The sequence below is a fragment of the Muntiacus reevesi genome, chromosome 3 (assembly GCF_963930625.1).
Source record: "Muntiacus reevesi chromosome 3, mMunRee1.1, whole genome shotgun sequence".
Lineage (NCBI taxonomy): Eukaryota > Metazoa > Chordata > Mammalia > Artiodactyla > Cervidae > Muntiacus > Muntiacus reevesi.
In genome coordinates this window covers 62,585,726-62,612,302 of record NC_089251.1, presented here as the reverse complement: position 1 = coordinate 62,612,302, position 26,577 = coordinate 62,585,726, and the positions used below count along the sequence as shown (strand labels likewise).

Genomic DNA, 26,577 nt, shown 5'->3' with positions numbered 1-26,577 from the left:
TTGATCTTGCAGTCCAAGGGACTCTCAAGAGTCTAGCTAATCTAGGGACAGACTATTTCTGATCCGCACCTGAAATGGGCTGGGAGCTGTCATATAGGATTGAGCCCTAACTGGTGGGATCTAACACCATCTTCAGGTAGACAGTGCCACAACTGAGTTAAACTGTAGGCTACACCGCTTGTGCTGTGGAGAACTGCTTGGTGTAAGTGGAAAAATATACACCTGGCGACCAGAATCACCAGAAGTGAAGTGTTGTGAATGTGGAAGTCGTGTAAGAGTGAAGGAGATATACGAAGACTGAATCCGTCAAATATACTTTGTTAAGGAGAGACGCTAAAAACTGGAATAAGCTCAAGAGCGGCTCCATTTGCCCCTCTCCCTCCAACTTCCCAAACAAATCTCAGTTCATGATAAGTGACACATGCAGTGAATCTGGTGCAAATACGCAGAATTCAACCGTATGAGAAAAATATGGATCCGCAATTCCATACAAGCAGGCCAGCTCTTTAGATAAATTAATGCAAAACACATTTGTTTCATCTAACCTTGAAAAGTGAATCTATGGCTTCTTCAGTCTAATTTTCATGCAATACTTTTTTTTTTTCTTTCAGATACTGAGTATAGGAATTTCCTACTCAAAGGCCTTGATCACATAGTTCTGAACCTCAGAAGTTTCATATCTGATGCCAAGAGAATTTAGGTACAAGCACTAGAAGAGGGTAAATATGGGTTTCATAAGGTCAAATTTAAGTTAGAATTAGGGAAAACATGCAAAACTTAGCCTCCTAGAGAGAACAACATCACAGGTGTGGAGAAAAAGCAGTTATAACTTCTGTAGAATTTTCCTGAGGGAATAGACAAAAATTATGTGTATACTGGGGTCATTTTGATTGCTTTTTCTTCTTATATAATCAGAATGCTTGAACACTTATTTATTAATTGACCCAGAGGTTTAAACCACCACAGTGCCTGGCCTACAGTGTAAATATTTCTTAGTTCAGTTCTCTTGATCAGAGCAGATGGCCCCTCTACAGTTAAAACCAATATATTCTATGACCTGTAAATGGTTGGTTCAAACTTTAAGGATGACTATTACTCTATTTAACAGTGCTTTCCCAACAAGAATTAAGCAGGTAAGGCAATAACTTCTTTTAATGAGATTAATTCTGATAATTTAAGGGCACCGTTTCACTGCAAGATGTAGATGACTTTCAATCCTCCTTACGAATTAAAGTATTTAATCATTGGTATACAGTCAACACTGTGGTTATAAATAGGAGTGACACCGAATTCCTTTTTTTCCTAAATAAATGAGACCATAACCCTAGAATTTTCTTGCCACGGATTACCCCGATTCTCATCATAAACATACCTAGAACAGGACTTAAAAGATGCCTGTATTAACTGTAGTGAAAGCTGGTGTTCAAATGCATTTCCACCCATAGAAGGTCACATACATGGTTGCTAAGCCTTCCTTCCCACCAGGACCTATCTCCTTGAAGTTTTAAACTCAGTATATACGCTCCGTCTACCCCCTCCCTAAAGAGTTGTGGAAGGAAAAGTACCTATAATTTATGCAAATATAAGGCAGAAACATCCCGTCCTTGTACCTTTCCACTGTGTTGGCGCTAGTTTGGATGGTGTGTGCACGGGCGTGGGTGAGTGTGTAAATCCCGGCGTTTTCTTAAGGTGTGGAGTTGACGCCAACAGACCACCCGTTCCCGAGGAGCGGGCTTTCCTGTTTATTCCGCCCTGGCGTGGCGGGGACTATTCCGCGCGCCCTTAGGCAGCCGGACATCACTCAGAGTTGGGGTTCTCAAAGTAAGTGAAGAACCTAGTGCTTCGGTAGAGTCCAAAATCCGCCTGAGAACTTGGGTACTAGAGAGTTAGGTGGCAAGGAAAGGTGACTGGAAATTGCACCCCGTTTATCTGGCACTTTCCACGGAGGCTAGTCTAATAAATGGGGGGGGGGGGGGTGGCGGGAAAGGCGGGAGGAAAGGAGGGAGGGAAACACCCTCCTCCTCTTTCAGCAACTGCACCTCAGCCTGAGATTTGGGTATGTTTTTACCTGTATTTCTAAAAACCACCACCGCACTCCCCGCACCAACCACTCCACTGCCTCGACTTCCATGAGAAGCCGCTCCTGAGGCCAAAGACAAGAGGGGAAGACGGAGGAGCGGGGTGGGGGACGACAAATAAACGAAAGCGCGCGCGAGCGAGGGGGGCCGGGGAGAGGAGGGAGCGCCCGGGACTCGCGACGGCGGCAGGTTCAATTAGCTAAACAAAGAAATCATGGCGGATTGTTTACATTTGGCAGCGCCTGGGCCGCGCGACCGCCGGCCCCCAGCCGCCGCGGCCCCCAGGAGTCGGCGAGCTGCCCCCGCGCCCCGGCCTGGTAAGTGACGCCGCCGCCCCACGCGCCGCCCCCGCCGCCACCCCGCCCCCCCGGCCTCCGCCCCCCGCCCCTCCCCCGCCGCCCCAGCCCCCCCCTCCGGCCCCCGGCGCAGCTGGGCTCCGCGGAGACTTCGGCGACGCGGCGGCTGGGGTCCTCCGCGCAGCGGCCACAGCCGCCGCCGGGAAGGGATGGCTAGAGGCGGGGAGGGAGCTGCGGAGCCGCGTGCAGACCCTCCTCTGGTCCGTGGCCCCCGGGGTCAGGCCCTCCCTCGCGGGGCGCGCTCGCCCAGCCACGCTGCCTCCCGGACCGAGGAGGACCGGGGCGGAGCGCGCCTCAGCCAGGGAGGAGGGGCCCGGCCGTGACCCCGCGGCGGGCGTGGTGCGGAGGGCGGGGTGGCAGCTCGGAGCCCGGCCCCGGCCTTCCCGCCTCTGGTCCAGCGGCCTCCGACGGGGGCTCGCTCCCTGTCTCCTGCTCCCCTCCTGTCCTGCTCCCCTCCTTGCGTCCCTCAGGCTGGCCCTAAGGTTGAGCACCTGCGCCCCGGGGGTCGCCTCCGAAGGCTGACCTTGCCAAAGCCCCCCACGTCTGTGAGAGCTTTCCGAAAGGCTGAACCTTTCCTCAGCTTTTTGGCCCCGGGGTTCGCTTTTTTCCCGGTAGGAAAAAACTGTTGTTCCTACAGAGGCTTTTAGCTGCCTTTGTGCTGAGCTTGGCACGGTGATACCAGGCGGTTGGCTAATGACAGGGGAGGAAAACAAAGGCAACAAATAGGGGAAGAAATAGAGGGCAATGTCACCCACAGCAGAGGGAGTCTCTCTTTTCCTAGCAAAGATGGTTTCCTTTGCAGGAATCCTTCCAGCATCATTGGCATGAAAATGACTTATTTCCATTGTAGAGAGAAAAAACAAATCCTATGCCTCTTAAATTAATCTCAATTTTTCCTTCCATAAAACTTTTTTCTTTTTTAATGTTTAGTGCGTATTTAGTAGTGTGCCCTTTTTTCCTCTTCTCCTTTCCGGAACCTCAGTTAATAGGTCTTAATCTGTGTCCTATTTGGGGGGAAATCACAGCCAGGCCTGTCAGAGCAAGACTAGAGTTGGTGGTATTTAAGTAACCTTGCCACAGGCTTGGCTGGGGACCAGGGCAACAGAACCAAGTTTAGTGGCCTCTCTTGCATATGTCTGAGTCTCAGATATCACATGGCTAACAGGTTGCTAATGGACATTGTAATTTGTAGTTTGAACTGCTTTATCACCTGAGAAAGAAAACGCTGCTATTAAAAAAAAGGCACAAAAACTTGTGTTATTGTGGCAATTTTATCTTTTCTATACAATTGGGATTCAAGTGAATGAATATTTGTTTCATAATTTTGGTTATACACTCTCAGAGGCCATCTGGAATAAGGTATACTTCTCTTTTTCTCTCCTTCCCCTTTAAAGTAGCAAACACTAGGTAACTGTCTCACTTATTAGATTCAACTGAATTATATCTGTTTTTGCTTATTACCAAAGCAACTTTCTATATAACCTACTACATCTTTAATAAAGCAAAACTTACTTTATTATTTGGCAGGCATAGCCCTACATCTTGCCAACTCTCTCCTCAGTTCTTTTTGACCCATTGACATTTCAAAAACTAAGATTCAGTCACAGAGCAGAATAGGAATGGAAATGGGTGTCAAGCCTTAACTAACTCAGAAACCCAGAACTTCTGGAGTCAGAAGTTCCCACTGAAGATCCTACATGTCTATTTTCATGGTTGTATGGACTTCAGGGGAAGAAAAAAAAAGTTGATACATCCCTAAAGAGCTTCTACCCAGACACTTAACTCACCAGTTAGCTTTCCATTACTCAGTAACCCACACACTTTCTCATAAATGGATTTTATGTGGACTCCCTCCCCAAACCAGGTCAGAGATCATAATCATGAAAGGAAGTGAATTGGCCTCCAAAGTGACTTTAACAGAAGCAGAAAGATCATTCTTTGGGTTATAGATCTTGTTGACCCATTAAGGGTCAGTAAATTAGTAGACTGTACTTGAGATGACACTTCTGCTCCCAGCTTAATGGGTTGATTAACTGATGGCTGCTATCTTCATTATGGGCTATTAGCACGTTGTTAAACCCGAACTTAAGAGTAAGAAGTTGTTTTTATGTTTACTCTTTGGTTCCCAGGGTTAATCAGAATTCACCATGGCCTTAAAATTTGGTAACTAAAGAGGTTAAATAAACTCTTTTGTAGAAAAAAGAAAGCTCAGTATTATAACTACGTATGACTTTGGGATGCAAAATCTTATCTGAAGATACAGAAAAGTATTCAATTAGGAACACCATCTCCAATGGGAGAAATACATGTAAGCATTAAGGATTTAACATTGACATCCTTTTCATTCATAGCTGATCCTCTTATTCTTCTGTGTGCATTTGAATGACTGTCAAATTTAATGATATTTAGAATTTTAATGATGGTTTGCGTAAATTGTTGGCTAGGAATAGATAGCTCTTTGTAGTCAGTGCCTAAGGCTAGACTTTGCCTTTCGGGAAGTGTGAATCTTGGGCCGCAATGAGGCACACATTTGTGATCAATATATGTTAGAAATCAGTCTTTATACTGCATTATTAAGTCCCTGGCCTATTTCTTCTTTCTTGGCCTTCCTGAAACTTGTAGAACATTCAAAGGTAGTTGGAATCCTGGTGTAATGGGTATCATCAGTGGTTACTCTCACCGTTTGCTAGTCAACATGTCAATAATGCTGCGAAACCTGCTTTAAATATTTGCAAAATATATACTCCCAATCATACAATAGATCAGGAGTTGTATAGATTGTTTGCTTCTATGGAACTTCATTCAAAACTCAGTCTTATTCTATCAGCTAGGTCACAAAAAGAGCAGTAATTTCCAGTAGAGGTTTTTAAGTTGATTAATTGGTAAGCCTTTATTAAAATGAAAGCAAAAAAAATATAATCAAACCCAAGAAGTATTCCACAGGAAAATATAGGAGAATTAGGGCATTTTTATATTTCTAAAATTGCTGCTAACAAGGGTGTCAAGAAGGCCTGAGAGTTTCAAACACAAAGAACTGATGGCCAGAATGAGAGGCCACTTAATCTGGCAAAGAGATCACTGATGACGTTGGGTGGGTTGTGTTGATTGAGAGGTTAAGGTGAGAGGCAAGGTTGTTGGAAGCCAAAGAGGAAGAAGACGGTGAGAAAGTTGTAGTAGATAATTTTAAAGAAAAATGTCTCAGGATGTTGTTCTTGAAAGGCACTATGACTGGCAAACCCTCAGTTCATAGGACCAAGTCTAAGAAAATAGGACCTTAGAAACAAAATTAAAACAGCATTACATACGTTAAAAACTCCACAGCAAATAAAAGCTGCGGAAGGCACCTGCCTTCCAAACCAGCCACATTTGTCAGCATTAAAAGCCTGTACCCACAGGTAAATCCTTTTGAATTATCTTCTTTAGTTGTCTGGGGACACATGGCTCCAGGATTGTGGTCTGCCAAGGCAGACGGTCCCCAAGCTCTAGGGTACACAGATTATTTTTGGATTTAAAGTGTTTGAGCCCATTCTTACTTGAAATTCACTGTCTTTTGCACTTGTCCTTGTTTCATTTCCTTAAGCTGTGGCAAAATGCTTTTGTAACCATATAGCCTTTCTACAAATTATCTTGGTATTTAGGGGAAGTTGTTTTTTGTCCCCCCCCTCCTCCCCAGAGGGATGTGCATCTGGGGTCATATCTGCAGAGTCAGAGGATGTGCTGTGAGAAGGTCTTTCTCTGCAACACCAGACTCCACAGTCCACCAGAGAGAATGGCGACATTTATTGTCCTGTCCTGCCACTTTAGAGATTGAACTGAATCTATAATGTATAAAATGGCTTTAAACTTGTAATGTTTACATATAAAATGAGATATTTAAAATTTGTTTGGCAAGAGCTGATTTGATTATGAATGGTATATTGTGAGAAAGGGACAAATAAAAGGAAAACATTTGGCTGTATTAGATGACAATCTGCAGATAATTTGTTTTAAAAAAATAATTTGATTTCATTAAGGTGGCTTTGAGGTATGCTATGTGTTTGGAGCAGGAGTTGGGGATGGGAGGTGGGATGGTGGTGCGGGGGAGGGATCAGCAGGGGCTGCTAAGAATCAGAGCCCGTGGAAAACAAGGTGGGGCAGCTGAAAGGATCTCCAGCCCAGCTTAGAGGAAACTGCATACGAACATCCAAGGCCACGGAATGAGGCTAGCCCAAATCTGTGGAATCTGTGTCAAGCGAAGGCAGGGTTTTAAAGAAGCAGCAGCTTCCAGGTACGTATATCACAGAGTTCTGTACCAGTCAGAAAAGCTAGTGGAAGCAAACTCTTGGGGTAAGAGGTTTACAGCTCTTCCCTGAAAGGCTGAAGCCCCAGTTTTGTTACAACTTGGCTCCAGTAGTTCCAGCATATAAACCAGAAAGCAGGCAGAAGATGAGTCGGAAAGATAGGTAGGCTCCACATGAAGGTTAGGTAGAAGTGTGGTGTTTCCCCAGAACTCTTTGTACAGGGGCAGCAGACCCAACCCGCTTGCCAAGTCCAGCTCCCCAGGGGCTTATAGAGTTTTAAATATTCTGTTGTGTCACTATTGTGCGTGTTATGTGGGGAGGGTTGAGGACTGAGTTTGGCTGCAAAGACTGCAGGGACAGAATAGGGAAAAAAATGAATTGATAAAGATGGAGTAACTCAATGAGACTGTAGGATTGCAATGTAATAAAACATTCAGAATATAATATACCAAAGGTGCAGGGTCTGTAAGCAAAAACCATATGCTCCAATAAACCACGTGTCTAGGAGCATATATTTCCAACAATTGGAAGTTACAATTAACGTGTCAGAATTCTGTATCAAGCCCTTATGTGTGTTGCCACAACTCCGCAAAAATTTTAGATTCAAAGAATATTCTCATACAGCGCATTTGTTGCAGAGCCATCTTTTCCGAATGAACCCTTCTAAATATAGCACAGGTGAAACTGAGGACCGGAAAGAGCGAGTTTGACAATGGCATGTTATTCACAATTGCCATAGTTGCCTCTAAACCAATACACTTTGAAAATTTTATCTTCTTGTGTATTGCATATGATTTAACTGATTAACTCCCTGGCTAAAAAATAAAACAGAACAAATATCAAACATCCTTCCCTTCTCATGCTCATAATTAGTTGAAGAATGATGTGTACGGACAAGAGACTCTGTGGATCTCTAAGAATATCATGAAATCAGGACACACACACAGAGCACTCAACACTTTGAGCATTTAGACCAACATTTCCTGAAAACTTTGTCTTCTATTTCATTTCACTTTTTATGACTGCCCCAAGTTTTTGTGGTCTGTAACCTGTGACTTCCCACTCCAGAATTCTTGCCTGGAGAATCCCATGGACGGAGGAGCCTGGTGGGCTACAGTCCACGGGGTTATAAAGAGTTGGATATGACTGAGCGACTTAACTTAACCTAAGGATAACGAATTAGTTTTCTATTGCTATTATAAAAAAATTACTACAAACTTCATGGTTTAAGATAACACAAATTTATCATATTTATAGTTCTGTAGGTCAGAACTCTGACAGAGGTGTCACTGGGCTAAAATCAAGGTATCAGCAGGATTGCATTCCTTACTAAGGACTCTGGGGGAAAATCCATTCTTTGGCCTTTTTCAGTTTCTAAAGGCCACTAACATTCCTTGGATCGTGACCCATTTCTTCCATCTTCAAAGCCAGAAATGTTGCATCTTTCTGACTATTCCTCCATGGTCACATCCCCCTCTATTCAGTTGGGCACAGTTCTCTGCTTTTTGGGAGCCATGTGATTTGATTGGCACACCTGGATCATCTCCCCCATCTCACCGTCTTTAATTAACCTTAATGACATTTTACAAAGTCTCTTTTGTCATAGAAGGTTATCACATTCACGGATTCCGAAGATCAGGATGTGGACATCTTTGGGGGGGAGATTATTCTGCCTTATTTTCAATTCTGCGCTTCTTTCTAACTGTAAATTTAGGTTCTTCCAGAAGCAGCCAAGACCAGGATCCCAGGCAACAAGTTTATGTGGGAGTGATACCAAGAAATGCTGATGGGGGAGTAGGGAAAGGAGATAAGGAATTTAAAAAAGACAAGAAATGGTGTTGCCACTGGGAAACTGAAGTTTAATCCCATTGAGGGTAATTCTGAGGGATAGTGTAAGTTATTCAAAATCTGAAACTTTAGCCTTCAAATCCCTGTTTTTATTGGTTCAGAACGCTTCTGAGAGTATTCTCTCTGGTACTTCTGGCCTGTCCTGCATGTGGGCTAAGTATATTTCTCCATCTAGGTTGAAGACCTGAAGAAGCATTCATAGGTACTCAGAGCAACCAGGCATCAGTGTGAAGTGAGTGTCAGAGGTTTATGTATGGGGCTCCAAAGGGTACCTCTTAGATTTAATCTATCCCTAAATTCTGTGTTGTGCTCAGTCATGTCCAACTCTTTGTGACTCCATGGACTGTAGCCCGCCAGGCTCCTCTGTCCATGGGATTTTCCAGGCAAGAATACTGGAGTGGGTTGCCATTTCCTTCTCCAGTCCCTAAATTCTACTTTTCATTATTCCTCCATAATTTCCCTGACACTTCCCTCTTTCTTCCTCTCTGCTGCTATGATTCAGATCGATTTCTCTGTATCATTCTCCTGGTTGGTTCTTTCCACCTCAAGTTCTATACCACCCAATCTGTGCTATGGGTATGACTTCAAAATTTGTTTTGCTGCAAACTTGACTTCTATTGTGTTGCTTAGACAAGCAAGAAAGCAAAAACCTTCATCGATTTCCTGTCATCTACAGGAAAATTTGAAGTGAAAAATCCTGTCTAGCCTTCAGGTACTTCCATTTTGGCAGAGTATTAACTTATCTTTGTCAGATCTTATACTTACATCAGTTAATGTTCATCAACTTTACCCCACCCCTGGAGAGCAGGAGAAAGTGAAAGTGAAAGTGTTAGTCACTCGGTTGTGTCCGACTCTTTGAGACCCCATGGGTTGTAGCCTGCCCAGGCTCCTGTGCCTATGGAATTCTCCAGGCAAGAATACTGGAGTGGGTTGACATCTAGGACTAGCCCATTTTACCTGTGTTTTGTCTTTGTCCATAGTTCTTGGGCTTCCCAGGTGGCACCGTGGTAAAGAAACTGCCTGCAATGCAGGAGACGCCAGTTCAATCCCTGGGTCAGGAAGGTCCCCTGGAGAAGGAAATGGCAACCCATTCTAGTATCCTTGCCTGGGAAATCCCATGGACAGAGGAGCCTGGCAGGCTCCAGTCCATGGGGTCGCAGAGTCCAACAGGACTAAGCAACTGAGCATAGCAACATAGTCCTCAGTCCTTGGGATCTAAACCTGGACGATGTTTAGGTTTAGATGTTACGTCTAACCCAAGTCAAACACTCTTGCTGCGTTAGTCTCCTTACTTGTCTTACTACTATTGGAGGGCCCGTCTTCTGCTTTCCTTTCTCTATGTTCTTGGTCGTAGCAGTTCTTTTCTGTCCTAATGATCTAATCCCAGCCCATCCTTCAAGGTTCAGGTTAAAATTTTCCTTCCTCTATTGAAGCCTATTAGCCTGTCCCAGCTGGAAGTGAGGAATCTCTCTTCTCTGAACTCTTTAAAGCTACTGTTTTAGCTTTTATTATTTTTGTTCATAATTTTAGCTATCTTTTCATAGAATGTAAGTCTGATCTTCTCAGACAGGCTGTTGGGTCTTTAAAAATAACAAGACATCATATTTTTTTGCCTCTCAAATCCTAGAATGTTTGGGTTATTGTGTGTACTCTTTAGCTATTTGTTGACGTTTATTAAACATAAATAATCTGTTTTGTTTTTTGGTTTTTTTTTGAAAAGTATGAGTAGCACATTTTGACAAAAGTGAACTAGGGAAAGAAAGATCAGTATTTTAGTGACAAGCTGCTGCTCTGCTACAAAGCAATTCATTACTTGAGTTGAATGATAAAAGAACCTAATTCTTTCTTACTTCAAGCAAGAAAATTTAAAAAAAAAAAAAAAAAAAGAGGTAAAATCACTGAAAGGTTTGAAACTAGGATACTTAAAAGTACAGACTAGAAGTTTGAATGTTTCCCTCTCTCCTTAACCTTGCCCAAAGAGATGGGGTGAAGATTACAAAGCATCTTTTCCTTTTTGCAAACTGAAGTACAGTTAAAAAGTGTTTGGGTTTTTCAAATAAAAAATTTCAAACTTAGAAACTAAATTAAAAAGGACTTAGGATATGACTGCATCTGCAAAGCAAAATGTCCAGTGGTTTCTCGGATGTTGGTTTTTCTATTTTTCATTGGAAAAAAAATCCCTGTTTTCATTTCATCTTCTGAGTCAAGAGGGTGACTGCAAAAAGCTGGGTATGAGGATTCCTTAAGGTATCATCAAAGCTTTTCTTCTGTACACAGTTATACATAACATGGCTCATGTTTTGTGCTGCTGTTTTAATGTTGGAAATTGTATTTCACAGTGACTTTCATCTGGCCGTTTGGACCAAGAATGGCATCACAGTACTGCCAACAGAAAAGAATAAATGTTTCTGGCAGGGGCCCATCCTTTGCTTATCTCAGACCTCATTAACACCAATCAGTTGAGCTGATAATCAACACATACTGCAAGTAACATTCTTTAGTAGCTCTCAGTCCTGGGAGTTGAAAAATACAAATGCCTGAGCCCTGCCTGCAGCAATTTTGCGGTAATAGGTTTGGGCTGTGTTTTGGGTATAAGCATTCTGAAATTAGCTCCAGGTGATCCTAAGGAGCAGGCAACTGAGTCACTGCTCTAGTCCCTGTCTTCTTCTGTAGGCTGACAAAAAAAAAAAAAAAATCTTGTGGACTGCAGAGTTTTTAGATAACCTAGAAATCATTTACTGTCCTTTCTCAAGCAGTTTACTAATTGAGCAGGCAGGTCTGGCAGTATTAAGAGGAATGACTCCTTCCCACTCAGCAAGAGTCAGAGCTGAGCTTCAGCTCTGCTCACTGCTAGGCCATAGTCCTTCCCTACTTAAAGTGTGATCCAGCAGAATCTATTAGAGCTGCAAAATCTCAAGCCATACCCCGACCTCCTCAATCAGAGTCTGCTTGTTTTAAAACAACTTCCCCAGGTGGTTGGTACTCAACATTCTTGTGAGAAACACTCATCTTAACCGCTGCTTAAATGCCACCTCTGAGAGTCTGGAGTTTCATTTCTCTCTGTAACTTCAACATCTAGCACAATGGAAGATAACTATTTCTTAAAGTTTGGCTTCCTTTTTGCTATAAAATATGTTAGACATATACTTTTATTAAATAATTTATTTTTTGAATGCATGACCTTTATGATACTTTCTCTGTACTGTTTAGCATTTCATCTTTATGAGCCTTTATTGAGTACATGTTGTGTATTAGGCACTGCAAATACAAAGGTGAATGAGATACTTTCTAGGAGCTCACTGTCTAGTTGAGGACATGATAGGGACAGTCAACAGATGTGAAGATACTATGGGTAGGGACCACAATGGAAATACTGTGACACGGGAGCCCTCAGTGTTTGCTATGGGAACAGGGAGAAAGAACATTGGGTCTTGGTTTTGGGGGTAGTCTTGGATGGCCTTTGGGGTGGCCTAGAGATTTTAAGAGTAAATGAAAGCAAAGTTGACCCTGGACAGTAGTCAGGGGTCTGCCAGGTATTGGAGGTGTAGGGATGTAGGCTGCACTATTCAAACGGCATTATAAGGAGATGGAGCACCCCGTCTCAAAGGCTCAGAGTAGAGGCACTTTTACCTTGTGTGTCAAAATAAAGGGAAAACTACACTTAAGAATGGCTGCTCTTGGGACTTCCCTGGTGGTCCAGTGGCTAAGACTCTGCACTCCCAATGTGAGGGGCCCAGGTTTGATCCCTGGTCAGGGAACTGGATCCTACGTGCCACAGCTAAGAGTTTGCATGCCACAGTGAAGACCCAGTGCAGCCAAAAAAAAAAATATATATGTATATATATATATATTATTTATATATATGTATACTATTTATATATATATAAAAATATATATATATATTATTTATATATATATAAAAAATATATATATATAATGGCTGCTCTTGATAATCCAATGGAGGGAAATGTAGTAGAGACTGGACGGGGTTGCAGAGAAGGGAAGGGCGTTCCTGTATTTCTTATCCATCTGACTCTAGATGTAAAGTTGAAAATACTTAAAAAAATTAAGGAACAGCCCAAACATTTTATAGATTGGAAATATTAATTGCGTGTTCTCTGGGATGTGCATCACAGAGTGCATTACTCTAGCTGTCCTCCCAGAATTTGGAGTTCTTGTCAGTTCAGTTCAGGTGCTCAGTTGTGTCTGACTTTTTGTGACCCCATGGACTGCAGCACGCCAGGCTTCCCTGTCCATAAACTCCCAAAGCTTACTCAAACTCATGTCCATCGAGTTGTTGACGCCATCCACTCATCTCATCCTCTGTCATCTCCTTCTCCTCCTTCCTTCAGTCCTTCCCAGCATCAGGGTCTTTTCCAATGAGTTAGTTCTTCATATCAGGTGGCCAAAGGATTGGAGTTTCAGCTTCAGCATCAGTCCTTCCAATGAATATTCAGGATTGATTTCCTTTAGGATTGACTGATTTGATCTCCTTGCAGTCCAAGGGGCTCTCAAGAGTCTTCTCCAATACCACAGCTGAAAAACATCAATTCTTCAGCACTCATCTTTCTGTATAGTCCAACTTTCACATCCATATATGACTATGGGAAAAACCATAGCTTTGACTAGACGGACCTTTGTTGGCAAAGGAGCTCTTGTAATTGTGCTCTTTTGGTCTGTATTCTCAACATGTCTAATGTTTAAAATTGGTGATAAATCACAGGCGGGTCCAATCTGGACAGAACCACCCAATTTCAATACCTTCAAGTATCTTCCCTTTTCAAATAAGACTGTGGGTCAGAAATCTTTGACTGTGGTTTAAATAAGACCCGTGCCATCCAGTGTAGTAACTTCCAGCCACATGTGGCCTTGGAGTGCTTGAAATGTGGTTAGTCCAAATTGAGTTGTGTGGTAAGAATAAAATAGACATCAGTTTTGAAGATTTATTACCAAAAAATTGTGAAATCTCAATAATACTTTATATTGATTACATGTTGAAATGCTAATATTTTGCATACACTTGGGGTTAAAGAAAATGTATTTTTAAAATAATTTCACCTGCTTTTCACTTTTTAAAATGTATCTCCTAGAAATTTTCAAATGATACAGATATATGACTCACATTATATTTCTGTGGGCAGAATTGGCTAGACTATTCCAACCTGAAGATGCTAGCAAATAATTGTTTCTCACTGCTACCGTAGAACACACTTCTAAGTCCATTTGTGGCTCCAGATGACTTGGGAATGGTTTTGGCTTTAAAGTTGCAGAGACACACCTTTTCAATGGTGGTGACAAACTGGGATAAAGTCAGATGACTAACAGGCAAAATTTTGCCTTTACTGAATATTTAAAAATTTTTTCATTTTAGGATATCTTTTAAACAGCACTGCAGCTATTTTTATTTCATGGCTATGCAGGTTTGTGACTTGTCCAACTCTTTCCCTCAAATGCCTGAGTAAAATGCCTTTGTGAAATACACCCTCTCTAATCTGTGTTATTTGACATACACTAGGTAGGACAGAGCTTTAGGTCCTGTTTTCACTTCAGTGGAGATGTGAAAGTTGCAGTTAATGAGAGCGTTGTGTAAGTGTTTGTGTTTCAAGAAAAAAAAAAAGTCTCCCTGAATCTGCCTTAAAGCTTTAGATATTCTGTGCAGGGAATAAAGTGACATGCTCAAATTAACTTTGGCCAGACAGATCCACATGATATGAATATAAATGTTCGAGTCTTGCTCAAATTAAAGTTCTTGGTATCAAGGGGAGCTCTTTCTCACTAGTCAAAATCACTGGATCTCACTCTTCTGTTGGAATGAATTGTACATGATTTGCATTGAACTCAAGTATGAGATTTTATTCACTATACTTATTTTAATACATTTTAAAAGGGAACTTCAGTGGTCTAAAACTTTCAGTCCACATTTCTCTTCTCTGGCTTTTGAGAACTTCAAAAATCTTTCTACTTTTTTGCCAATGGTTATGTGATTAATTGGAAAGAGTATGTAAAGAGGCTAGAATTTGAGTCTTGAAGTCAGCAGAAAGGTTTCCACGGCTTATATTCTAGTGATCAGAAGCAGGTCAATTAACCAAAAAAATAACTTTCTAAGCACCCATTCCTTGAGTTGTTATTTCTCCAACAATAACCTCTCTGAAAGTCAGTCCATCAAAATCCTCTTCCCCTATTGAGCAGTTCATGAAATGATCAGTTTGCCAAATCACTAATTCAACAAAGCTTTCCTTCCATTAAGCTTTCCTGAAGTTTATGGCAAATCCTGTTGTGTAAGGTGATTGCAGCAACTCTGGGGATATTTTAAAGTTTTAGTGTTAAACTCTTCTTAGATTTCATTTTTGCTGCAGCAGTTTTATGTTAACTAGTTGATAGGCACTGACTAAAATTTGGTGTGGGCTTCAGGTTTCCTCAGAGTATTGATCTCAGACTTTTGGAATTATAATGACTGTATTTCAAGTCACACTGTTGTGCTTGTCTTCAAATCAAGACCTTTGATAAATCAGGAGGGCAAGGTAAGTTTCTGTCTGGGCCTATTCCCTTTTCTACTTTTTTGGCTCATATTTTTGATAAAGCAAATGGAATAGATGCCTTAATATCCCAAACATTTAAAAAGTATCTGAAATGTGAAACATACAGGAAATGACAGCGGATATGGACCTGAGAATGTGCTGCATAGCTGCAGGGCTTATGGCTAGGGCAAAATAAAATTTTAAAAACTTAAAATTAAGACTAAATACTAAACTAAAATTTTAAGATATAATTTAGTGCTGTTAAACTATCCTGTGTAACTCAATTTGCTAAAAATCTTATAAAATGCAGAAAGGTTATGCCTTCTGTCTCTTTGTTAGTTTGTAGGAATATTTGAGATGAAAGTCTATACCATTTCTTATAAGCAGAAGAAAAGAAGTAGGAACACCCAGAAGGGGTTTTATAACAGACCATGTGATTAGGACCTCAAATTTGGCATATACTAGTCACCAATATGGAGTGAATTCAAGTTCCTAAAAAATGTTGCCATGACAACAAAATTAAAATATTCAACTTTAAAAATAATCTTGAAAGCTTTACTGACTATGGATAATATTAATTGCTATAAAAGCAATAGTTTAAAGCAACAAGCTCTTGATAAATTCAGCTAATTGGCCAGTCTTCAATTCATCATTTATAAATTGGCCATCTGGTGAATGGATCTGTAGCAAATTACCCTAAAAGTATATGATTTGGGGCAAGTTAGTCAGTTTGCTAATTCTCACTTACTTTACTCTATGAATGGGGATGGTAAAGATGAGTACCTTGTAGGAATCTGTGAGGATTAAATAAGATAACGTGTGTTACCTTACACTTAGCTTAACAAATGTTATTTCCTTTCCCTTGAAATGACAGTTCACCTGTGGCTGGGCCACTAACCAACTGTGTCAAGTGATGCCAATTTTGGGAGTCTTAGTTTTCTTTAAAGTGAAGGGATCTGACTAAATTGTCTCTACGATCCCCTTCCATCCAAATAACTTGATGCTGTTAAAAACAAATGCTGGCCTGCTGAATCAAGTCCTGCTTCGATTCCAAAATTTCTGAGGCCTGGGTTCCAGGTAAGGACAGAGTTCAGGGATTAAGTAGTTGAGTCACTGGTGCTAAATTGTGATGAGCCTCTGTGAGTTGTTGCTGGGACCCTGAATATTTTACAGTCTCAGAAATTCCAAGGTGATGTGCTTTTCAGCAACTCTGTAGGAAAACAAGCTTTTTTCTATGTGAGCCCCAGATTGAAGCTGTGTGAAGGGCAGAACTGACCTTGTGGATATCTCTGGGTGACCCTTGGCTTCGAAGAGATGTCCGAGTATCATTTCAGCTCCAAGAGGCCCTCCTTATTGATGTACCTAGAGTATGAGAGTTTGCTAGGGGAGCCTGAAGCCTGGCTGGGTACCTACTAGCAGGTATACTGACTGTGAGGGACCTGTTGGTTTCTGTTCCTTTCAATTCTGCTCCGGGCTTTTTGTTACTTAGTATTGTGCGTTTCTTTGCTATCCTAAATAGTCTTTGATCAAAATGAGATAAGCTTACCCTTGACTGTATTACAGCATCTGAACATTTCGGTGCATAACCAGTCTTTATTCTGACTGGAGCATGTCATATTTGTGAATTCAAATTAGTTAGAATAATAAATAAAAAACTTTTTTAGAGCAGACCAACAAGCTTCTATTGAAAATAGCAATTGCCTAATTTAAAATGCTATAGAAAAACTCAATTCTTTTCTCCTTGATATTGTACAATGTTAGAGGTTTTCCCCAAACACAGCAAAGTTTCCAAATGTACTGATTGTGTATCCAGTCAATGCTATATCCTTGGACCAGCTGCATTTCCCTCCATGATTTCAAGTCTATCTTCAGGACTTTTGAACAAAGTAAAAAGCACACATTTTCTTTACATTTCCTTCCATAAAATGCAGCACAAATCTGACTACATTTACTCAGGGGAAAAAGAAAGAGACATCTCCATGCTCTAGGAACCATTGACAGAACATATTGCAATCTTTTCATTAAGTTCACACAAAATGAGGATTTAACGCATGGGCAAAACAGCCCTCCCTAGAGGCTCCATTGCCCATAATCCTACCTTGAAGATAGCTCCATATTAATTGTTGCAGCCAAGTGGACACGCAGTTTTACTGCTTGGCACCCCCACTTCACAGATAACTAACTGCAATTGTGAAAACCTTTGTTTTTCATTTTCTAACACATTCTTGTTCAAGCAGATATTTCATATGTTTGTTTAAACCCAGAAGATCCATATGGATTAAACTAGACATTTATTTTCCTGTATTCCCTTTACTGTATTTTGATCATAAATGTATGACTTTTAGCATACCTGAAAGGGCATATAGTTGCAAGTATACACACACACACACACAGTCTGCTATAAAATTTAACATGGGAAAATTCATTTATCGGAAATTGACAGATTGGAAATCGACCATCCACATTAGGAAAAGATCAGCTGAAGCTACCTTTAAATAACCATAACTGTGTGTGTGCATATGTGCTAAGTCGCTTCAGTTGTGTCTGACTCTTTGTGACCCTATGGACTGTAGCCTGCCAGGCTCCTCTGTCCGTGGGATTCTCCAGGGCAGAATGCTGGAGTGGGTTGCCATACCCTTCTCCAAACCATAACCATATCCCTAGTTAATTTAAAATATGATTCAATTTATAAGTATGTTATTTTCATTTCACTTCTGGGATGCATTTATTGCTTAATGTACGGTGCACCTGGATGAAATGAACATTTATAAATTCTGGCTTACCTTTCCCATTTCTGTGCCTCAGGTTGTTAACTGTTGAAGTCTTTATCTAAAATCATGTACTTTAGCCTTTTAATAGACCCCAAGCAAGCGAGTTCCTCAAAAAACCATTAGGACATATATGATACCCATTTCCTTAAAGAAAACAGACTTTCATATACAGTAAATCCCTCACTACTCCAGATTCCACCTTACTAGTAAGAAGAGCCCAGCTGTTTCAGAGGCCTCGACACAGTTTGCAACTTTGGCATGGTGAAAGTTCCTGGCACATAAACAGCCAGTAGGAGTAACATGCCAGTTTTGAATTGTTCACTGTTTTTATTATAGGTTCTAGGTTTCAGATGAACGGGAGCCTCCTATTGCTTTTATAGCAGGATATTAAATTGCAGCCTCTGGCAGACAGCACCTGCCCCCTTCCTGACATGCTCTCTAGTCGGTCGTTGGCCATGTGATACTCTAACGTAATGTATATTTTGTATTTTGCTCAACATGGGGATTTAAACATTGGGGAACATGATCTCTCCCTGAAGGTATGCAACCTATGGTGGCAGGTCTTGATTAAGCTCCACACAACTAAAATTTAGTATGTATGGAAGGTCCTGTCTTCCACAGGGTGTTTTGAGTGGGGAATGAAACAAAATAAGCATCTTAGCCAAATGTATATATTATCTCATTTCCTTTGGATGGAAATTCCCTGAAAGTTCTTTTGCTCTAGCAATCTATTATATTGGCAAAACAGTATAATGTATTTAATATTGTCCTATAGAGAATTAATCATATATATGTGCACTGATCCCTTCTCTGTACTCTATAAGGAGAGCAGTGTAGTCTCCCCTAAATTTGAAATTAGGAATATTTGAAATAATTAATAGCCACTGGTTATACTATCCATCTGTATGATTTTTATATGAATTTTCAATCAGATTTTTAAAAACTGGAATAAACAAGGAAGTATTTTAAAATTTCAGTTTCTGTATTTCAGTTCATAAAAACAATACTGAAATACTGACACTAAGTGAGTGAAAGTTGCTCAGTCATGTTAGACTCTTTGCGACCTTATGGATAGGCCAGAATATTGGAGTGGGTAGCCTTTCCCTTCTCCAGAGGATCTTCCCAACTCAAAGTTTGCACCGAGGTCTCCCACATTGCTGGCGGATTCTTTACCAGCTGAGCTGCAAGGGAAGCCCACAAATACTGAAGTGGGTAGCCTATCCCTTCTCCAGCGGATCTTCCTGACCCAGGAATTGAACTGGGGTCTCCTGCATTGCAGGCGGATTCTTTACCAACTGAGCTATGTGGGAGGCCTAGCAAGGTTTAAGTTTTTTATTAAAATAAAAGGCAATTCCTTAGTTTAACATTCTTAGTTTTTCTATCAGCAGTGTCTGAAGTTCATTTATACGGCATCTTGCTTAATGGTCTATACTCCAAGAGTTGCCTAGCTGAACTTACTACTTATTACTCAGTCAAAAATGGCAATTAAATTTATTAATATGCAACCAAGGAACTATGGGTGATCTTCTTGAAATGTGATATACTTAACATTTATCTCATTTTATTATTAAATTATAAAATCATAACTTCATAGGATTAGAAGAGACCTTAAAGTTTTCCAGCCTAACCACCATCTGATACTTAAATTACTTCTGTAACATTCTTGCCAAGCCATTTTCTTTTTTTTTTTTTTGCCAAGCCATTTTCATAGGTATACCTCAAATGTACTGAGTCATCCCAAGACTTCTCTCCCATACACTGAACAGTGCCTCCTCGACCCCTCAACCTCAGAGTACTTACCGCTCAACACACTGAAGGGACAGGTTTTAAACACTTGAGGTACCCTTGGCACTTGGGTTTTTGTTTCTGACTCCCTCAGAGTTTATGGAAAGCAATAGTTGAGATTTGAAGCGGCCTAAGAGGTAGTGGTGTGCAGAAATAGACCATGACCAGCAGTTCTGGTGTGACTGTTAAGTGGTACTCTGAGTTAAGTGACATCCCTTTGGTATCTTCAAATCAGTCTTGATGGAAGTATTTACACCACAGATATTGGCAAGTGGTTTAAATTGTCATGCTAAAATGTTCATAATTAAATATGAAAGAAGACAACAGGTGAAATGCATTCCAGACCCTATCTGAAGGAAGCGAAATATGCTAAGAGATTTTGGCTTCTTAAAAGGATTATGGTAGTGTAGGTAACTGTGAAAAAATGAAATACAGAATCTTTAACTAGAGTATTAGAACCTTGAACTATCAAAACAGTTTGTTCTTTTGAGATCAGTTCTTTAACTTTTGGGGGGAAACTTGAAAATTTACTTATGTGACTTGTAGAAAACCACTATTTCTTGTAAATATTCTATATGATGGAATCACTGCATGGTTTTAGTCATCTGATGCATGAATTGCAAGTCTCTGAGTTGACTTGCAAAAGCATTATACAAAGTAACGATAACTGTTTTTTAAAGATCTGTGATTACATATGGATGTGATAATCTGTAGCAGCACTATCAGATAAATAATACATATTTAAAAAATTTCTGTAATTACATGTTTACCCGATAGGCCAGAACGACTCTGTCCCAAGGAGCTGTTACAGACTGAGTAAATAATACATGTTTTAAAGTCCATAATTACATATGTAAACGATAGACTATCGAGTAAATAATGCACATTTTAAAAAGTCCATAATTACATATTTACATGATAGTCTGTAAATTCTGTAATTACTTATTTACACAATAGACCATAACAGCTGTTACAGTCTATTATGTTAACTCTCATAGAATTATATTATGGATTTTTAAAAAACCATAAAGAACCTAAGGAATGGAATGATATGAATGAAATAAAATATGAACTTCATATTTACTATAGCTCTCTCAAAAGAGGACTATTTCAAGTTTAAACTATCTCAAGGTAAAACTCATGACTGATACTTTATTGATAACAACTGATCTAAAACTTGTTTGCAAAAATATAAGTTAAGGAGTCATAAGCAAGGAATAACAGGGTGGTGTGATACTAAGCTAAGTTTTTCACCATCTCAATGGATAAAACTTATTTTTGGTAGTATAAATAAAACATTGTTCCAAACTTTTCTATTTCTTAGGGTTCTCAAAAATTACAGTGAAGCATATTTATTAGAGTTGTATTTGTGTTCATTTTTTAAGTGCAGTAGAATATCTTGTAGTTTGTGCATATTAATAACACTTGAGTGTGTATGCATAGGCTGTAATAATGATAACATAGGCATTTGTATGTTTTTCAAGAGGATTACAATTGCTTTATCTTTTAAGGGTCCTCCTGTGTTAAAATCTCGTCTGGTACATTTTATGTTTCAAGCTCTGAGTTTATTCTAAAGGTAAATATAAGGTCAATGCAACTGAATGAGACTTCTGTCCATAATTACTACTAAATAGAAAGACTAAATCATGCAAGTGAAAATTTATTTAATGACGTTAGGCCAATTATTCCTAGTAACAAAACATAGTATGGAAGAAACCTTTGATCCTATTTGTTAGGTGTAAATTCTGTAAGATACTTGACAGTTTGAAGTCAGTGAGTGCTTCTCAGAGGAGTGTTGTACAAAAATAAATCTTCCCATTTTATAAAATTTATTTCACTTCATATTTGAGCTACAAACCCCTGGCGTTTCTCAACATCCATGGACAAGGTATTTAAACCATTTCTTTGAATGCAAGTTAGAAATAACTTATATGAGTATCTAGTGCATACATATGTACACAACTTTCACAAAACCACATATGTCCTTATAAAATGTAATGCATTCTGATATAATCTACTCCCTATATTCTATTTTGTCTTGTAAAACTGCCAGTTGTGACTCACCAAGTTGATTTCATGATCCACAAAGGGGTCACGACCTGCAATTTGAAAAGCATTGATTTAGATGCTTTTTAAAATTATTGGGCATATAGCGCTTCTTCATTTTGTAATAGGTTAATAAAAATCTGTCAGTTTTGTAATGGAAGCATTCTATTGGTGGATCCTACTTGTGTAGTCTACCATTATTTATGAATGTAGAAAGATAAAAATATAAAGTTTTCTCATTTATGTCTCTGGTGTTAAAGATTTTGAAATAAACTGTCTTGAGGTGCATTATTCAAGAGTTTTTTTTTTATTATTGAAATGGTAGAAATTATTTAATGGGAGCTGTGCACAGTGATACATCAGATTTTTAACTCAGAATGGCCTGCTTGCAGAGGGATTCATTTCATGGGCATTATCGTTGTTCTTAGTGCAGATTTGGAAGCAAAAAAAAAGAAAAGTGGGGCGGCAGGGGGGGAAGTTGTGGTGGGGGTGGGCTGAATACTAACACAAAAATGACAGATGATCAGAGATTTTTCATCTTCTTTTTATGGTAAAGAAGTCCTTGAAAAATGAAATTTCACGGGGTATTGAGTGAATTTTAATGAGTGAGTGAGTTAGAAATTAGGTTCCCAGATGAAAAATTCACCATCTGTAAGGAAAGTCAAATATTTAGAATATTGTTTTACTCTGCTGTCCATTCTACATCAATGTTCCCTAAAATACTGTATTCTAAGATTTTTTGTGGGAAATAGAAGAAAAATTTTCAAGAAGAAGCCATGTTTCCAACAGCATAATTTGTTGTTCTTTAGTCACCAAGTCGTGTCTGACTCTTGTGTGACCCCATGGACTGTAGCCTTCCAGGTTCCTTTGTCTATGGGACTCCCCAGGCAAGAATACGGGAGTGGATTGCCATTTTCTTCTCAAGCGGATCTTCCTGACCCAGGGATTGAACTCCTGCATGGCAGGCGGTTTCTTTACAGCTGAGCCACTAGGGAAGCCCCAGTTGCATAATAGAAGGTCCAAAATTGGTAAATACTCACCAGACTCAAATATCTAAAATCTAATACTGTCCACCTGGAGAAGGAAATGGCAGCCCACTCCAGTATTCTTGCCTGGAAAGTTCCATGGACAGAGGAGCCTGGTGGGCTACAGTCCATGGGGTCACAAAGGGGCGACATGAGTGAGCACCTAAGCACAAGTGCAGTACTGTCTGCTCGTCTCTGTCTTATCAATACTTTGCATCAGGAGACCAGAGAAAAGGAAGGAAATCTGTGTAAGTATTCTTTAGTGATCTCTGTACTATTTGTGACTTTGGATAAGCTCAGTGGGTAGACTGTCTTCAGACCACAGGTTTATATTTATAAATTCAGTCATCATCTCAAATAGGTATCATGCCAGAGATTTTATTTTGATTTTTAAAAACAATTCTCTCTGCTATTTGTTTTTACATCTGCATTCCTAACCTTAGAGCACAGCCCACCATCCAACACTCTCACCTGAAGAGCCAGCAGTTATCCTAAGCCCCTCACCTTCCTTCATTCTCTCTGTTCCATCAAGACCACAATGGTCTATTTGCTAAATATATTTTGAACTTGCTGCTTCTTTCCATGCCCACCATCATTTTCTATAGTCAGTCCCTCATTATTTCCTAACTTTCCCCCTTCAAGCCTGTGAAATGATCCTCCTGCCTACTTCTATCACTCCATCTTTGGCACTGTTATTGGGGCATGGTTCTAAAAATCAGCTCAAGAATACGCCTGCCCTCTACCAAAAATTCCCTTTCCTTTTGCTTTCTCTGCCATAATGCTAAGGGTTCCCTAGCTCCCTTATTTTTGTCAGGGTGTCCCAATATTAAGTGCTCAATAAATATTTGTGAAATAATTAGATGGACGAACTGCTGTCTCAAAACATTAGTCTATAATTCAGGCTGATATTTTTTTCTTTTTTTTTTTTTTTTAATTTTATTTTATTAGTTGGAGGCTAATTACTTCACAACATTTCAGAGGGTTTTGTCATACATTGACATGAAACAGCCATAGAGTTACACGTATTCCCCATCCCGATCCCCCCTCCCACCTCCCTCTCCACCCGACTCCTCTGGGTCCTCCCAGTGCACCAGGCCCGAGCACTCGTCTCATGCATCCCACCTGGGCTAGTGATCTGTTTCACCATAGATAATATACATGCTGTTCTTTCGAAACATCCCACCCTCACCTTCTCCCACAGAGTTCAAAAGTCTGTTCTGTACTTCTGTGTCTCTTTTTCTGTTTTGCATATAGGGTTATCGTTACCATCTTTCTAAATTCCATATATATGTGTTAGTATACTGTAATGTTCTTTATCTTTCTGGCTTACGTCACTCTGTATAATGGGCTCCAGTTTCATCCATCTCATTAGAACTGATTCAAATGAATTCTTTTTAACGGCTGAGTAATATTCCATGGTGTATATGTACCACAGCTTCCTTATCCATTCATCTGCTGATGGGCATCTAGGTTGCTTCCATGTCCTGGCTATTATAAACAGTGCTGCGATGAACTTTGGGGTGCACGTGTCTCTTTCAGATCTGGTTTCCTCGGTGTGTATGCCCAGAAGTGGTATTGCGCTGGAGAGGGTGTGGAGAAAAGGGAACCCTCTTACACTGTTGGTGGGAATGCAAACTAGTACAGCCACTATGGAGACAAGTGTGTAGATTTCTTAAAAAACTGGAAACAGGCTGATATTTTTCAATTAGATTTATCATAAGTTGAACTCAGTCTTCTCCATGGTTACTAAAAATGTAGAAATAGGGGACATATCTTAGATAGAGATGAAGTCCTCCAGATTTCTGACTCAATTAGGAATTGTAGCAGCCTAGAACCCACACTCTGACATCATATCTTTAAAGAGAGAGAAAAATCCATTCCCTTCCTGATTTTTCGTATGTACATGTAGCAAGTTACTTCCACAATATGTAGCATCTTTTCTTGAGCTCTATACCAGAATTAGATGTTGCATTTCAAAAACTTGGACTACTTTATTGAAAAAGAGAAATTCTTTGGCTTCGATTCTGAAACTATGAATGGACATCATTGTGCACCCTTTTTTCTGTAGGAATTTCCCACTTGCTACATTGAAGTTTCAGAAATTTGATTTAATGCCAAATGATTGCATTAGTTGGCTGTTGTAATGGCAAATATGTATGTATTGGAGAAGTTATTTATTTTATATGCAATTTGTTGTTTTCTTTTTTATTATTATGTATAATGGGATTTGAAGACAGAGATAGATTTCTTCTCTGCAGTGTTAACTACACTAAGGGTTAGTATTATGGAATGTCATTTGACTGGCTCTTATGATGATAAATATTTTCATGATAAAATCTACTGTGAACTTGTATTCTCTGGAAATTTCTCTCCATTGGCTACTATTTTACTTTAAGGAGAAAGCAGAGAAAATGCAGAAGCGGTAGAGTTCTTCTGGAAACTTGTAAGCAATTAAGGGAAACTCATGTGTGTATGAACACATCTTTCCTTTTATATTATTTGCTAACAGTTACACAGTGTGCAAATTTTTACTGCTCTTAATTCAAAATTGATGCTGTTGGTGGTGCTATTATCCATTAATAAATATGTCTTAAAATTCAGGGTGTTTGCCACAGAGATAGATAAGTTAGAGTCTTTGTCTAGTGACCATTCATTCATTTAGCCATATGACTGAACACCCCTTGTTGGACATGTAAGCATGAACCCAAATCTCGGTTTTAAGGAGTGTATAGCCTAGAAGTGATGATGAGACATTCACATATATATGGCACAGTGTAAAAATGCAATGTTAAAAGCTCCAACCACTTCTCCAACCAGCTCCACTGTTCTCATCGAGTCTAAGTTAATATCATCTCTTGTTAGCCAGGGTCTGCTAACTGGTTTTCCTATTCTTATTTCTTCCCCTACCCCAGTGCATCCGAATATTCTCAACATAGCAGCCAGAGAGTCCTTTTGAACTGAATGTCAGGTCATGTCACTCCTCAGGTTAAAACTGTAGTAGCCTCCATTTTACTGCCATAATCTGTCCTTCACCCCCACCCCATGAGCCTCTGACCCCCATCTCTTACTGTTCTTTCCCTCCCTCACAGCCCTCAAGCCACTCTGGTCTTCAAAAATGCCCCCTGTGATTCTTCTGGCTCTCTCCATTGGCTTCTCCTTCTGCCTGGAAAGCTCTTACCCACAGACCCACATTGCTAACTCCCTCCCCTCCTTTAAACCTGAGGTCTTTGTTAAGATTTCACTTTCTTAGTAAGTCCTACTTTAATCACTGTATTAAAAATTGGGACTCTCCCCCTGCACGTTGTTCCTCTACTTTACATTTTATCTTACTGCAGAATCGATCACCTTCCAACCCTAGGTGATGACTTGTTTACAATGTCTATTATTTGTTGTCTGCTCCTCATTACAATCTCAGCTCCATAAGGCAGGGATCTTTGTTCTGTCTGCTGATACAGCTGAAGCACCTAGAGGAGTGCCAGCCCATAATAAGCCCAAAATGAATATTAGCCAGATGAAGGAAAAACATGAGATATACACTTAAAATATTATTAAAGTTAACAGGTGAGAGAAATTTATTCCAAGAGGAGGGGTTTGGGGAGGTCTCAGTGGAGGTTTATCTCAATAGTTGGATCTTGATATAGGAGTAAAATTTGGATACATGCCGATACATTAAAGTGAAACTGTTTTGCTCATGGTTTCAAGTTTTTCTTTTAACATTGTCTTGTAATTCTTATTCATAATACTCTTGTTAAAGTCAATAAGAAGTATACTGAAAAAAGGGTCAAATTCAAAAAGAAATAGGAAAACAGCTATAACATCCTTTAAATATGAAAGTACACTTTTCACCTGTCTGTGTAATAGTTCATTTTG

At 39.9% G+C, this 26,577-nt stretch overlaps 1 long non-coding RNA gene across 1 annotated transcript in view; it reads left to right on the top strand.

Annotated features, from left to right (window-relative positions):
- The first annotated feature begins 2,283 nt into the window (after positions 1 to 2,283).
- LOC136162905 (uncharacterized) overlaps positions 2,284 to 26,577 on the top strand; it is a 366,150-nt gene continuing 341,856 nt past the window's right edge. Inside the window, exon 1 of the long non-coding RNA XR_010662174.1 lies at positions 2,284 to 2,395. This is a non-coding gene — a long non-coding RNA (uncharacterized lncRNA). The remainder of the gene's footprint in view (positions 2,396 to 26,577) is intronic.